Below are 15,301 nucleotides of genomic sequence, written 5' to 3' on the forward strand. Positions count from 1 at the left end.
ATTGTAAGAATTCGAACCTCCCTTTATGCATTCGCCCGTCTGGTATAGGAAGACCCAGATATTTTGCATCAAAAACTTCCTGAGTCACACCAAGAAACCTTTTGATCTCCACAGAAACCGTATCAGGACAATCATCATTAAATAAGATGGAACACTTGGATGGGTTAATAAGTTGACCCGTAGCTGTAGCATAAGTGCTCAAAACATCTTTGACAATTGCCGCTTGATCCGGCTCCGCACGGAAAAATAATAGTGAATCATCCGCAAACAAAAGATGAGAAATAGGAGGAGCTCTTCGACAAATCTTAATAGCTTGTAAACCCTTCTCTTGTACAACATCATGTAATAAAGCAGATAGAGCATCAACAACAAAGAGAAATAAGAACGGTGATAAAGGATCACCTTGACGGAGACCCCGGGTAGGAGAAAATTGTTGAAGTAATCTTCCATTAAACTTTACTGAATACTTGACAGAGCGAACACACTCCATTACCCGCGAGATCCAGAGATTAGAGAAACCCCACTTAATAAGAGCTCCCTCCAAGAAATCCCAGTCAACACGATCATAAGCTTTAGATAAATCCAACTTATATGCACAAAAGGAATTACCTCCACTATTCCCTTGCTGAATATGATGAATACATTCGAAGGCGATGATAGAATTATCAAAAATAAGCCGTCCGGGAATGAATGCACTTTGATTTTCTGAAATTAAATCCATAAGTAGCGGCCGCAAACGATTCACCATACACTTCAAGAATATTTTATAAATTACATTACACAAAGATATAGGCCTGAAATCCTTCAAAGATATCGGATGAGCTATTTTTGGGATCAAAACAATAGCTGTATCATTCACCCCACTTGGCATAAATCCTGTCACAAAAAATAACTTGACAACGTCAACAATCTCCACTTTTAAACAGGACCAATTCCTCTGATAAAATCTTGATGGAAAACCATCCGGGCCTGGAGCTTTTAGAGGTCCTATTTGAAACAATGCATCTGAAATTTCCTCCGCGGAGAAGGGTGCATTCAGCCTTTCATTCATAGCATCTGTAATCTTCGGAACAATTAGTTCCAGCACATCATTAGCTAACAAGGTAGGGTCTTTAGTATACACTTCGTGAAATTAAGACAAGGTCAGGCCGGCTTCTGTATGGGAGCGGCGACAAATACCACGATGGGAAGATGTCAAGGAAAGGGCGGGGCGGCGGCATGTGGCCTGCCCCCGTCAGCTAGCCGCAGGGGATGCAGGCAAGCTGAATGGCCGGGGCAGGCTGACGGTTGCACAAGGGCTGGGTCGGATCGTTGCTTGAGGAAGAAGTAATGAACGCGAAAGAAAGTCCGTCTCCGAGTGGAGCTCCGACTCACACGATCCATGGTGACACGTACGCGTACGCCTCCCTAGCCACGGAAAAAAGAGACCGTGTGCATGTAGGCTTCTCCCCAAGTCGAACCCCGTCTCGGACTCCCCCTATACAGAGTCTACAAAAGGGCCGGCAGCACGTGTGCACCGACGTAACCTATTGCATAACTCAGCAGCGATCGATGGCGATGGAGACCAGCCTTGAGACGATGCCCAAGATGGAGGATCTCGTCGCCGCCTTCTCCGCCTCCCTCACCATGTCCGGCGGCGGCAGCAGCAACAACAGCCTCCCCGCGCCGCGCCCTGCTGCCACAGCTTCGACGTCGACGTCCACCAGCCCGGAGATGAAGATGGTGCTCAACATGGAGGAGCTCGTCGCCGCCTTCGCCGCCGCCTCGGTCGGCCTCGCCGCCCCGCCACCCAATGCGCCGGCGACCGTGCCCTCCCATGCTACGACGACGATGAAGACGGAAGAAGAAGACCGCGAGCCGGCCAAGGGGGAGGAGGCGTGCGTCCTGCGCGTGCGGTTCCCGGACGGCCGCGTCACGTGCAGGAGCTTCGGCGCCGGGCGCCCCGTCGCGGCGCTGTTCCGGTACTGCCGCTCGGTGCTGCTCGGGGAAGGCGGCGCGGGGCGCAGGCCGTTCCGGCTCGTGAAGCTCGCCGGCGGTGCATCCGACGAGGTGCGCGCCGGCTCGGCCTCGTTCCGCGATCTCGGGCTGCACCGCTCCACCGTGCATGTGGTTCTGGCGTGATCAACAGATCGGATTTTCTCCTCGATATAGGATTCAGCAGGAAATTAACTAGTTGATGATCAACCATGATTGATCTTACCGGCTGATTTTCCCGTGTACTTGTAATATCTCTGTACGTATCTAGATCGACAATACCGTCGTGGCTTTTTGGCTGATTTAACTATTCACTTTATGAATAACATCGATTTGATTTCTCAAATTCAGTCGGTGCTGTAATGTTGTATAGGATCCACACGTACGTTTGATGTGATCGATTGATGTCGTTTTCCCCCGTGATGATGTTTATTTCCAGCACATTGAGACGAAATACTACTCGTTAATTCGTTGTCGATCAGTTATACGAGTGTGTTTGATTGCACTACAATTAAACACACACCCTCGTCTTCTCGGCTCTGTTTTTGTTTCTGCATCTGGATCAAGGTTTGGCCACCACCACCCGAAGCAACCTCATTAGGTGTAGGACTACCTGTCATAACATACCTTTCATTGTGCAGTCGAACTCGTCTATAGCTGGCCCTGCCAATTTTTTCGGATGATTCTCTGGACCGCTCTTCATCTGGTCACCTAGTCATGAATCATGAAGACTAGTACATCAACCAAAGAGGCGTGCACGTATGCGCACATGCATAATTTTTTGAGCTTGTGCATGATATTACTAGCATAGCCCTACTCCCTACACACTTATGAACGCTCTTTGATCCATGTATGTATGCACGAAGACGCGAAAAATATTTGTACACAAGCCCGGTCCTAAGATTTTGGGGGCCCGGGACGAAACTAGGACACGGGACGCTAGCATTCCTAGACGCAACCAAAAAATCACCCAATTAGGAGAGGTGTCATCTCAACGACTCGCCTCTTGGCGTGGCCGAAGGGGCCATAATGCACAAGAAATCAAGCATTGATTAAATACAAGTCAACATGGGTGATTGCAGAGGAGATCAAGCCAAATTGCATTTACCATCAAGCAAGCGAAATTGCGCTAACATGCTCTAGTGGATGATGGACCTAATGTTTGATGTACAAAATGATAGCGTGCAAGAAATTGTATCACAAAAAAATATAAAATTGGCCAGATCACAACTAAACTCAACCTATACAAAAATACCAAAACCAAAGTAAGATGTTAGAACACTAAACATTGGTTACGAAACAATTAGATGTAACTCATTACATGGAATCATCTTTTCCATACTAAAAGACTTAGTACCTTGTCCTGCGTGTGGGCAGGTCTGGCGGCGGTGCTGCGGTGCCTCATCCTGCGCGTGGAGGGCCGGACACGGCGGGGGCTGCGGGATCACCCGGAGGCGACATGGGCGACGCCGGTGATGGATCCGCGAGCAGCAAGTAGGGCGGCGTCCCTTGCCTGTGCGGCGGCGGCCAGATCCATGGTCGGCATGGTTCTCTTCCCCTCGGTATAGTCTATGTCTGGAGATGGGCGTTGGAAGCTGCGGATCTGGCGTCCTGTCCAGATCCCCCCCGGCGTGGCAACCGGTGGCGCGTGGAGGACTGGTGAGGGGCGGCTGGAGGCTTCCTGCCGGCGTGCCGACGGGGGCTTTGGTCTTCACGGTGAAACTCCGTTAGCTTTCAGTCAACTGCGAGATCGGGGGGGGGGGGGGGGGGATTTCCGATGAAAACCGTGCCGACTACGGTCATGGCGGATGATGGCCGTGTCTACGATGTCGTTCCCTTCTAGAGTCATCGTTCTTGTAGGTCATGGCGCCCCACTCGTGATGCTTCGGGGAAAACCCTAGATCTGGGTCTACCGGATCGGACGATGATGGCACCTTCGATGCTGTTGTCCCTCCTGGGGGCATCATTTTGGAGCACGTGCTGGCTGGAGGGGACAAGAGAAGGAGCGGTGTTGCATCTACCGCAAGGCCGGCGGCGGATCCCGGCGGCATGGCGCCGCGGAGGTTCGGCGATGGGCGCGTATTAGAGATGGACTCGCGCTGGAGGAGGAAGCTGTTTGGCGTCATGGTGGCGTTGATGGCAGAGAGGCTTGGCAAGATCGGTGCATCAGTTCTGCTCTAGGGATGGACCGAGGGAAGATGAAGGTGACGGCCCTTGCAGTGTGCGGTGCTCACTGGGAGCGTGCTAGATCGGTGTGGGACCCAATCCAGGTAGTGGCTTGAATAGGACACCCGGCTTTAGATGTTAGGCTTTCGTGCGTTGTCTGTTTGGTATTAGTCCCGAACATTCAGCACGCCTTCATCAAGGGGATAGGAGTAGCAACGGTGTTGTCAAGATGGTGGCTTCGGACTTATTGATATATCACCTTGTATTGTCTTTATGAATAATTAATAATATGGCTGCATGCATCCTCCAGATGCAAAGGGCGGGGTACCTTTTATAAAAAAAGACTTAGTACCTGATAATTATCGGAAAACAAAGAATTAGTACCTGATCCAAAGCGACGGAAACAACAGAACCAACCCATCCATGCTTGGCTTTCACCACGTCGCACACCAGGCTGGAAGACCGTCGTTAGCCGGGCATGCGACTCCTACCTCTCTGCCATCGCGCTTTTAGGGTTGAACTAAATGCGCCGCCGCTGCAAGCGATGAACGCATGTATGGATCAATCGATCACTATGCCAATTCCTGCTAAAAAAATCGCTCCCTAACATAGCCAGCCCACCACCACTTAGTATCACATTCCAATTCTCAAAACGCGGGAATAGGGAAAATAAAGGATTGGAGTGGCATGCCCACTTGAATCTCATAGAAATGACACAGAAAAACAAGGGAAGCAAAAAAGAGATTGAAGTGGATGCTAGATTTTCAATGAAATGTAGTACAGACGATTCCATAGAAAAAATTCCTATAGGATTCAATTCTACGACTCAAACGACCAATGTAGGAAATGATTTCTACAAGTTATTTTTTAGCTTTGTGCGTGAGAGACGAATCGCGTAGCTCATGAACTAGCTAGTAGGGCTAGGGTTGAACCTCTAGGTATGTGGACAGAGAACCCTCCTCTCTCATTCGTAGTTTGATTGTGGACGGTGCATCTATATTTGAGTTGAAAATAAAGAAAGCCACAATGTCAAAAAAAATATTTTTATTCATCTTCTCTATATTTTTATTACCATGCATATTTTTACTTAGGTTCATACAAAATCACGTTGAACTCCACTCTAGGGTGAGGGCCTCTATTTTCACCAATCTATGATGCATAGAAAATTCTTCACCAAATTTTAAGAGGGGGGGGGGGGCATTGGCCCCCTCCCCTCGGGACTGCATAAAGCTTCTCCACAGATCCCATGCTTCTCTGCCGCTTCTCTGGCTACACGTGAGGAAGGCGATGCCATCTGCCGCCCTATACAATCTGATTAACACCGGCAACAATGCCAGCAACTCCACCTGAGCTGCCTGGGCAAGTTGCTGCTTCAGCTGGCTAGTGCACTTGACCCTCCAGTGCACTGATAGTGTCCCTTAGCTATTGCTCCACCTGACCTCTTAGATTCTTAATGCCGTCGTCTTTCTCGCGATTTTTCTTCTTGCGCTTCAGAGCAAGTCAATGGGCAGATTATGTGTAAAATGAAAAGTATAGGCAGATCATGTAAGCATTAGTCAATGTGCATCAAATTGAAAGCATGGAGTAGTAAAGCTGAGCCCAATTGTGAAGTCGCAGATTGGCTATTACAGATAGGTAAAGAAAGCACACGCACGCGTGTGTGCACGCGTGCACACACACACACACACACACACGCATGAATGAAGCAATTGTCAAATAGCATATACTAAATTGGAAAAATGATTTAGATGAAGGGAATACAAAGTAAGATTTAGGTAATAATATCAAATCTCAATACAACACACTTTCATAATTTTTTCCTGACATATTTAAATTAAGTTGGTAGAAACTGCATGTCAAAATGAAATGAATACAATAAAGCTTGGCACAATTTGTGATAAAGAACTAAATTAACCGTAAAAGTCATTTCTTCTCCTCCTTCTCTTCTCTTTCCTTATTGTTCTCCAGTCACACATGTGCCCGTTTCTCCTTCTCTTATCCTTCCCATGTTTCTTTTGCGGGTCACCGGGGAGCAGACACCACCAGGGTCTGCCACGCCATGGGGAGGGGTCAGCACCGTTGAGAGCAGCCCCCACACAAGTGTCACCAAGCAGGAGAGGACAAGTCCATGGGCACACAATGCAACGGACAGGTGCCGGCCATGCCTTGTTGAGGCCTCCGCTGTGAGGAGAGGACGCCGTCGTGGGCAAAGTGACAGGGAAGCATGTCACCGGCGCTAGGAGAGGCATCCATGTGGGCAACGTGACGGGGAAGCCCCAGGCATGGCCGCCGGCAGAGTTGCACTACGCAAAGCCGCCGCCAAAGGTGCCACCTATTTTTTTTTCTTAAATTGTTAGCAATGGTGAGCGTGAAAAATGTGATCGCCACTAGTATAACAATTATCAGTGGCAGGCCTACACGCGCCCACTGGTAGCTGATTCTGCATTGTTGGATGCACCTTCACTAGTAGCAATCACGATTGTTTTAGAACGGACAAAATGTCAGCAATAAAACTCTAGTGGAGTTCCCCCGAATCACTACCAGGAACATTTATATTTTGAGCTCTTTTACGGTGATTGGCGAGTTACGACTCGTAATTTCGTGTAACTCCGCATCTGTTTTTTTCTAACCGTCGGATCTAAGAAATGATTTAAAGAGTTTTTTGTGTGAAAAGGATAGAGTTGTAAATTAGCAGGTCAATCTAGTCGCTAGTCAATCCCTGGTACAGCCTTCATCGTTGTTAGGCTCCTCAATCCCCTCGCACAGGCGCCGCCGCCAACCCTGCCCTCGATCATGGCGCCGCCGGCGTCCCTCCTGTCGCTCGTGCCGCCGCCGTCGCCGACCCTCGCACAGCCGCAGCCGCCTGCTCTCCTCTGCTGCCCCAGCGCCCCGAGCATCGCCCCGTCGAATAGGCGCTCCCCACGGCAGCGCCTCCTCCCTGGATCAGCCACTGACGGCCATCAACGCCCGCGACCCAATCCATAGGAAGGTAAACTCCGGGGCTTAATCTTCCGCCGCCGCCGAGGACGGCCCTGTTTTTTCATGTACATCCTCTGACCCCGTTATCTATAACCGTCGATTCTCGCCCAGGACGAGTATCCCTCCCAGCCCCCTGCGCCGCCGTCTGCCTCTGACGATTCCACACGCGTGTAGGCGACAATGGAACAAATTCAGACATTCAAAGATATTCATCCGTCAGAATATTCAGGTTCTGTACTTCTGTATTTCATGCCATTCTTTCTTTGTTCTCTCTTTTGCATTGCATGTGCACAGTAAACCACATAGTCATCCATCACTGAATGTCTGAATTTGTTCCATTCAGACATTCAAAGTCACATTCCGCACGCGTGTAGGTGTAGGTGATAGTGGAACCGGCCTGATCGCTTTGCAGTTTCTGAATTTGTTTGCTATGATCTGAAATCACTTATATAAAAATCAACAAGTTTCTGAATTAATGATCTAAAAATCATCTAGTTTCTGAAAATCAACAAGTCAATAATGCTGATCGATGGTCCAAACACCTCCAAGTGTCCAAGTAGATATCACACCCATTGCGGTTTTGGTAAGATTAGATTCAGTTTACGGTAGTTATAAAGCAGATGTCACACCCATTGCAGATGTATTTGTCACGTCTAGTAGATTGAGTGGTTTTGTTATTTGTGATAAGATTTCTTCTGTGATTTACTATTACCGTGAACCGATGTATTCGTAGCCAGTGAGTTGTAATTGCAGATGTCATGCCTAGGTGTTGTGTTCTCACATTTCTCGAGGTTGCATTGCATATATTTGGAGTATTAATTTCAGTAGTTAAAATATGCACATATTTGGAGTGAGATTGCCATATGTAGTTCAGAACTGACCTAGCATGCTTAATTTACACAGCATCTAAATCATGAGCTTAAGAAGCTGCTGTTTTGGAGTTGTGTGCCGCAATATGAGTAGTACATTTGTGAACCTGCTATGTAATGTTCAGATTCCAGCAAGGAAATTTGTGTGCCGCTATCCTGAACCTCCTCTGCTTTCTCTGAAACAGGTTTGCCATGTGAAGAAAAAGGATATGTGGGAGCTTTTGGATGGACAAAGGCTCCAGCAATGAAGAGAAGAGAGCTGCATTCCCTACTTGCAATTCTAGTAACTATCGTTGTTATAACTTATAGAGTGTACCTGCAAAAAAAACTTGTAGAGTGTGATGGATTAATTGGGATGCTATGTAATCAGAGTACGTACCCTATCATATGTATCATGACTGATTGCGACCAAGGTCTGCATTCTGTGAAGAAGACTCCCATTTATATGTTTATTAGTGATACTTTGTTGCGCTTGCTCTACTACTTCTATACATTATTTGTGGAATTGGTCTTATGTAGCACTATTTCAACTGGAGTTGGTCGAGTCCTGCTCATTTTTCAAATGTTGTTTCTTATCCTAAGCTTGTTGATAGGTGATCATTTCAGTACTGGCTTGTCATGTACTGACCCTGAACTCTGAAACTGATTCAACCAATGTGCTATCTTGATTGGTTATACCCAGGTACATGTACAGATATATGATGGAAAATATGCATTTTGACAAATTGCACCAAATTTTTAAGCAAATACTCTTTGCCTGTCTCGTGAAATGTGCCTGTGCAAATTTGCATCAATCCAAAATGTAGTGACATTCTTAGTACAACTGGTCATTTAATTGACGTTATGAACATAAAACTGGTTTGGACTAGTGCAGCATATGCAATACAAAAATAGTAAAAGCCATAATTAAGTGCGCGGGCATTAAAGGAACCTTTCATCTAAAAAATGAGCAACAACTCAAATTTGAAAGCCTATTATTGTAAACATAGTCTCACAATTGTCTCTTCAATGAAGTGATTGTTGGTTCGAAAATAATGTAAACACTACTTGGGACAATAATTCAGCTCTAAAGCTTGAAATTGTAGAAAAACCAAAAGCCTACTGAAGAGGCTCGTCACTGCTGCCGAATTGTTATCTGCAAGTTTCTTCCTTTTGGGCGATGACCCATATTCTCCCAAGTCCCTCTCGCCGATATCCATGTACCCACATGCATATATGTCTTCTTTGGACATGCATATATGTCTTCTTCGGACATGTCCTGCCCAGAAGCATACGAAAGGTATTTAGATCATCATGCAAATGATGTGTCGCATGGTAATGCACTTGTAGCAACACGTGCAAAGAGGGTAACAAATTCACATAAAGCAGCCATTCTTCCAAATTGAGCCAATTCTGGTTTTCGAAGAAATACTATACATAATTACTGTCCATTCTATACGGCGCCATACACTGCCTAAATAGACAGATTCCTAGCTAATTTGAAGGGAAAATGGCCATAGTCCAGTGGCATAATCAGAAGAATGTAACTCCTTTTCACAGCACAAAGGTTCTGAACCCATCAACTTGCAAGTTATATTCCAATGAAATTTACCATGTCCTGTATTACCTACTGACTCTAATCACTACCTACTGACTCCAATCACTGTAATCAAAAGCAGGGGGAAATAACTATTGCTCCCAGATATGCAATCCAAGATTTTCCTTTCATCATCAGTCATGCGGATGATTTCTGCCTCCTCCACATATCCTGCTGTTTCCTGGATGTCAGGAACTTGCCGCTCCTTGCAGTGAATTTCTGGCTGAACACCATAACTATCACAGTCCATCTTTTGTAGGCGCTTTTGCATCGATCTCATCTTATGTGGCATCTTAATCTTCTTCATCGTGGCTGCCCACTGCAAGAGGTACAATGCGGTGTATCAGTACCATGGAAGGCTTGAAAGGGGCGGAAATGGCATTACAAACTAGTTTCAATCAGGTGGTTGAGAAAAACAATGCAGAAACTGATATTACACTTGGGATACCAGACTAGTTCTACTTCACTTTCCCCTCAATCAAATCATGGTATTTGTGGACATAGCTTACTATTGGTCAAACAAAAGAAGGCAGGGACATTTTCGAATCTAAAGGTGGTCTTGCATCAACAAGCAGAAGTAGCTTTTACTTAACATCGACTCAAAGATCAACTCCAACAGTGAGGTTCAGATCTACTTCACTACATAAAAAAGTTTTAGATGTAGTTCATTATCTCAAAATATTCATCTATTATTAAACAACATCATTCAGATCAAGATTGATAGTGACCAAATCGACAGAATCTTGCATAGCAGGTTGAAGTCCGTTTCATCTTCAAAATCTTCAAGCATGTCGGAGATGTCGTTCGCGGCATCCTTAAGCCGATTCAGCCACAGAAGCATGGACTTATTGTTGGGTTTCGTAGTAATTTCAAAAAATTTCCTACGCACACGCAAGATCATGGTGATGCATAGCAACGAGAAGGGGAGAGTATGATCTATGTGCCCTTGTAGATCGACAACGGAAGCGTTAACTTGGTTGATGTAGTCGTACGTCTCCACGGCCCGACCGATCAAGCACCGAAACTACGACACCTCCGAGTTCTAGCACACGTTCAGCTCGATGACGATCCCCGGACTCCGATCCAGCAAAGTGTCGGGGAAGAGTTCCGTCAGCATGACGGCGTGGTGACGATCTTGATGTACTACCGTCGCAGGGCTTCGCCTAAGCACTGCTACAATATTATCGAGGACTATGGTGGAAGGGGGCACCGCACACGGCTAAGAATATGATCACGTGGATCAACTTGTGTCTCTAGGGGTACCCCGTGCCTCCGTATATAAAGGCTCAAAGGGGGGGGGGGCTGGCCGGCCAAGAGGTGGCGCGCCAGGAGGAGTCCTACTCCTTCCGGGAGTAGGACCCCCCCCCCCCTTTCCTAGTTGGAATAGGATTCGCGGAGGGGGGAAAAGAGGAGAGAGAGGAGGAAGGGGGGCCGGCCCCCTCTCCTTGTCCTATTCGGACCAAAGGGGGGGAGGGGCGCGTGGCCCATCTCTGGCCACCTCTCCTCTCTTCCACTAAGGCCCACTAAGGCCCATATACCTCCCGGGGGGTTTCGGTAACCTCCCGGTACTCCGGTAAAATCCCGATTTCACCCGGAACACTTCCGATATCCAAACATAGGCTTCCAATATATCAATCTTTATGTCTCGACCATTTCGAGACTCCTCGTCATGTCCGTGATCACATCCGGGACTCTGAACAACCTTCGGTACATCAAAATGCATAAACTCATAATATAACAGTCACCGTAACCTTAAGCGTGCGGACCCTACGGGTTCGAGAACAATGTAGACATGATCGAGACACGTCTCCGGTCAATAAAAAATAGCGGAACCTGGATGCTCATATTGGCTCCTACATATTCTACGAAGATCTTTTATCGGTCAGACCGCATAACAACATACGTTGTTCCCTTTGTCATCGGTATGTTACTTGCCCGAGATTCGATCGTCGGTATCCCATACCTAGTTCAATCTCGTTACCGGCAAGTCTCTTTACTCGTTCCGTAATACATCATCCCGCAACTAACTCATTAGTTGCAATGCTTGCAAGGCTTAAGTGATGTGCATTACCGAGAGGGCCCAGAGATACCTCTCCGACAATCGGAGTGACAAATCCTAATCTCGAAATACGCCAACCCAACATGTACCTTTGGAGACACATGTAGAGCTCCTTTATAATCACCCAGTTACGTTGTGACGTTTGGTAGCACACAAAGTGTTCCTCCGGCAAACTGGAGTTGCATAATCTCATAGTCATAGGAACATGTATAAGTCATGAAGAAAGCAATAGCAACATACTAAACGATCGGGTGCTAAGCTAATGGAATGGGTCATGTCAATCAGATCATTCAACTAATGATGTGATCCCGTTAATCAAATGACAACTCTTTGTCCATGGTTAGGAAAGATAACCATCTTTGATTAACGAGCTAGTCAAGTAGAGGCATACTAGTGACACTCTGTTTGTCTATGTATTCACACATGTATTATGTTTCCGGTTAATACAATTCTAGCATGAATAATAAACTTTTATCATGATATAAGGAAATAAATAATAACTTTATTATTGCCTCTAGGGCATATTTCCTTCAGTCTCCCACTTGCACTAGAGTCAATAATCTAGATTATACTGTAATGATTCTAACACCCATGGAGCCTTGGTGCTGATCATGTTTTGCTCGTGGAAGAGGCTTAGTCAACGGGTCTGCTACATTCAGATCTGTATGTATCTTGCAAATCTCTATGTCTCCCACCTGGACTAGATCCCGGATGGAATTGAAGCGTCTCTTGATGTGCTTGGTTCTCTTGTGAAATCTAGATTCCTTCGCCAAGGCAATTGCACCAGTATTGTCACAAAAGATTTTCATTGGACCCGATGCACTAGGTATGACACCTAGATCGGATATGAACTCCTTCATCCAGACTCCTTCGTTTGCTGCTTCCGAAGCAGCTATGTATTCTGCTTCACATGTAGATCCCGCAACGACGCTTTGTTTAGAACTGCACCAACTGACAGCTCCACCGTTTAATGTAAACACGTATCCGGTTTGCGATTTAGAATCGTCCGGATCAGTGTCAAAGCTTGCATCAACGTAACCGTTTACGATGAGCTCTTTGTCACCTCCATATACGAGAAACATATCCTTAGTCCTTTTAAGGTACTTCAGGATGTTCTTGACTGCTGTCCAGTGATCCACTCCTGGATTACTTTGGTACCTCCCTGCTAGACTTATAGCAAGGCACACATCAGGTCTGGTACACAGCATTGCATACATGATAGAGCCTATGGTTGAAGCATAGGGAACATCTTTCATTTTCTCTCTATCTTTTGCAGTGGTCGGGCATTGAGTCTGATTCAACTTCACACCTTGTAACACAGGCAAGAACCCTTTCTTTGCTTGATCCATTTTGAACTTCTTCAAAACTTTGTCAAGGTATGTGCTTTGTGAAAGTCCAATTAAGCGTCTTGATCTATCTCTATAGATCTTAATGCCTAATATGTAAGCAGCTTCACCGAGGTCTTTCATTGAAAAACTCTTATTCAAGTATCCCTTTATGCTATCCAGAAATTCTATATCATTTCCAATCAGTAATATGTCATCCACATATAATATCAGTAATGCTACAGAGCTCCCACTCACTTTCTTGTAAATACAGGCTTCTCCGAAAGTCTGTATAAAACCAAATGCTTTGATCACACTATCAAAGCATTTATTCCAACTCCAAGAGGCTTGCACCAGTCCATAAATGGATCGCTGGAGCTTGCACACTTTGTTAGCTCCCTTTGGATCGACAAAACCCTCTGGTTGCATCATATACAACTCTTCTTCCAGAAATCCATTCAGGAATGCAGTTTTGACATCCATCTGCCAAATTTCATAATCATAAAATGTGGCAATTGCTAACATGATTCGGACAGACTTAAGCATCGTTACGGGTGAGAAGGTCTCATCGTAGTCAATCCCTTGAACTTGCCGAAACCCTTCTGCGACAAGTCGAGCTTTGTAGACAGTAACATTACCGTCGGCGTCAGTCTTCTTCTTGAAGATCCATTTATTCTCAATTGCTTGCCGATCATTGGGCAAGTCAACCAAAGTCCACACTTTGTTCTCATACATGGATCTCATCTCAGATTTCATGGCTTCAAGCCATTTTGCGGAATCTGGGCTCACCATCGCTTTTTCATAGTTCGTAGGTTCATCATGATCTAGTAGCATGACTTCCAGAACAGGATTACCGTACCACTCTGGCGCGGATCTTACTCTGGTTGATCTACGAGGTTCAGTAGTATCTTGTTCTGAAGTTTCATGATCATTATCATTAGCTTCCTCACTAATTGGTGTAGGTGTCATAGAAACAGTTTTCTGTGATGCACTACTTTCCAATGAGGGAGCAGGTACAGTTACCTCGTCAAGTTCTACTTTCCTCCCACTCACTTCTTTCGAGAGAAACTCCTTCTTCAGAAAGTTTCTGAACTTAGCAACAAAAGTCTTGCCTTCGGATCTGTGATAGAAGGTGTATCCAATAGTCTCCTTTGGATATCCTATGAAGACACATTTCTCCGATTTGGGTTCAAGCTTATCAGGTTGAAGCTTTTTCACATAAGCATCGCAGCCCCAAACTTTCAGAAACGACAACTTTGGTTTCTTGCCAAACCATAGTTCATAAGGCGTCGTCTCAACGGATTTTGATGGTGCCCTATTTAACGTGAATGCGGCCGTCTCCAAAGCATAACCCCAAAACGATAGCAGTAAATCAGTAAGAGACATCATGGATCGCACCATATCTAGTAAAGTACGATTACGACGTTCAGACACACCATTACGCTGTGGTGTTCCGGGTGGCGTGAGTTGCGAAACTATTCCGCATTGTTTCAAATGTACACCAAACTCGTAACTCAAATATTCTCCTCCATGATCAGATCGTAGAAACTTTATTTTCTTGTTACGATGATTTTCAACTTCACTCTGAAATTCTTTGAACTTTTCAAATGTTTCAGACTTATGTTTCATTAAGTAGATATACCCATATCTGCTTAAGTCATCTGTGAAGGTGAGAAAATAACGATATCCGCCACGAGCCTCAATATTCATCGGAGCACATACATCTGTATGTATGATTTCCAACAAATCTGTTGCTCTCTCCATAGTACCGGAGAACGGCGTTTTAGTCATCTTGCCCATGAGGCACGGTTCGCAAGTACCAAGTGATTCATAATCAAGTGGTTCCAAAGTCCATCAGTATGGAGTTTCTTCATGCGCTTTACACCGATATGACCTAAACGGCAGTGCCACAAATAAGTTGCACTATCATTATCAACTCTGCATCTTTTGGCTTCAACATTATGAATATGTGTGTTACTACTATCGAGATTCAATAAGAATAGACCACTCTTCAAGGGTGCATGACCATAAAAGATATTACTCATATAAATAGAACAACCATTATTCTCTGATTTAAATGAATAACCGTCTCGCATCAAACAAGATCCAGATATAATGTTCATGCTTAACGCTGGCACCAAATAACAATTATTTAGGTCTAATATTAATCCCGAAGGTAGATGTAGAGGTAGCGTGCCGACCGCGATCACATCGACTTTGGAACCGTTTCCCACACGCATCGTCACCTCGTCCTTAGCCAATCTTCGCTTAATCCGTAGTCCCTATCTCGAGTTGCAAATATTAGCAACAGAACCAGTATCAAATACCCAGGTGCTGCTGCGAGCATTAGTAA

Source organism: Triticum urartu, chromosome 7A (genome assembly GCF_056163025.1).
Source record: "Triticum urartu cultivar PI428250 chromosome 7A, HENAU_Tu73, whole genome shotgun sequence".
In the NCBI taxonomy this organism is placed as follows: domain Eukaryota; kingdom Viridiplantae; phylum Streptophyta; class Magnoliopsida; order Poales; family Poaceae; genus Triticum; species Triticum urartu.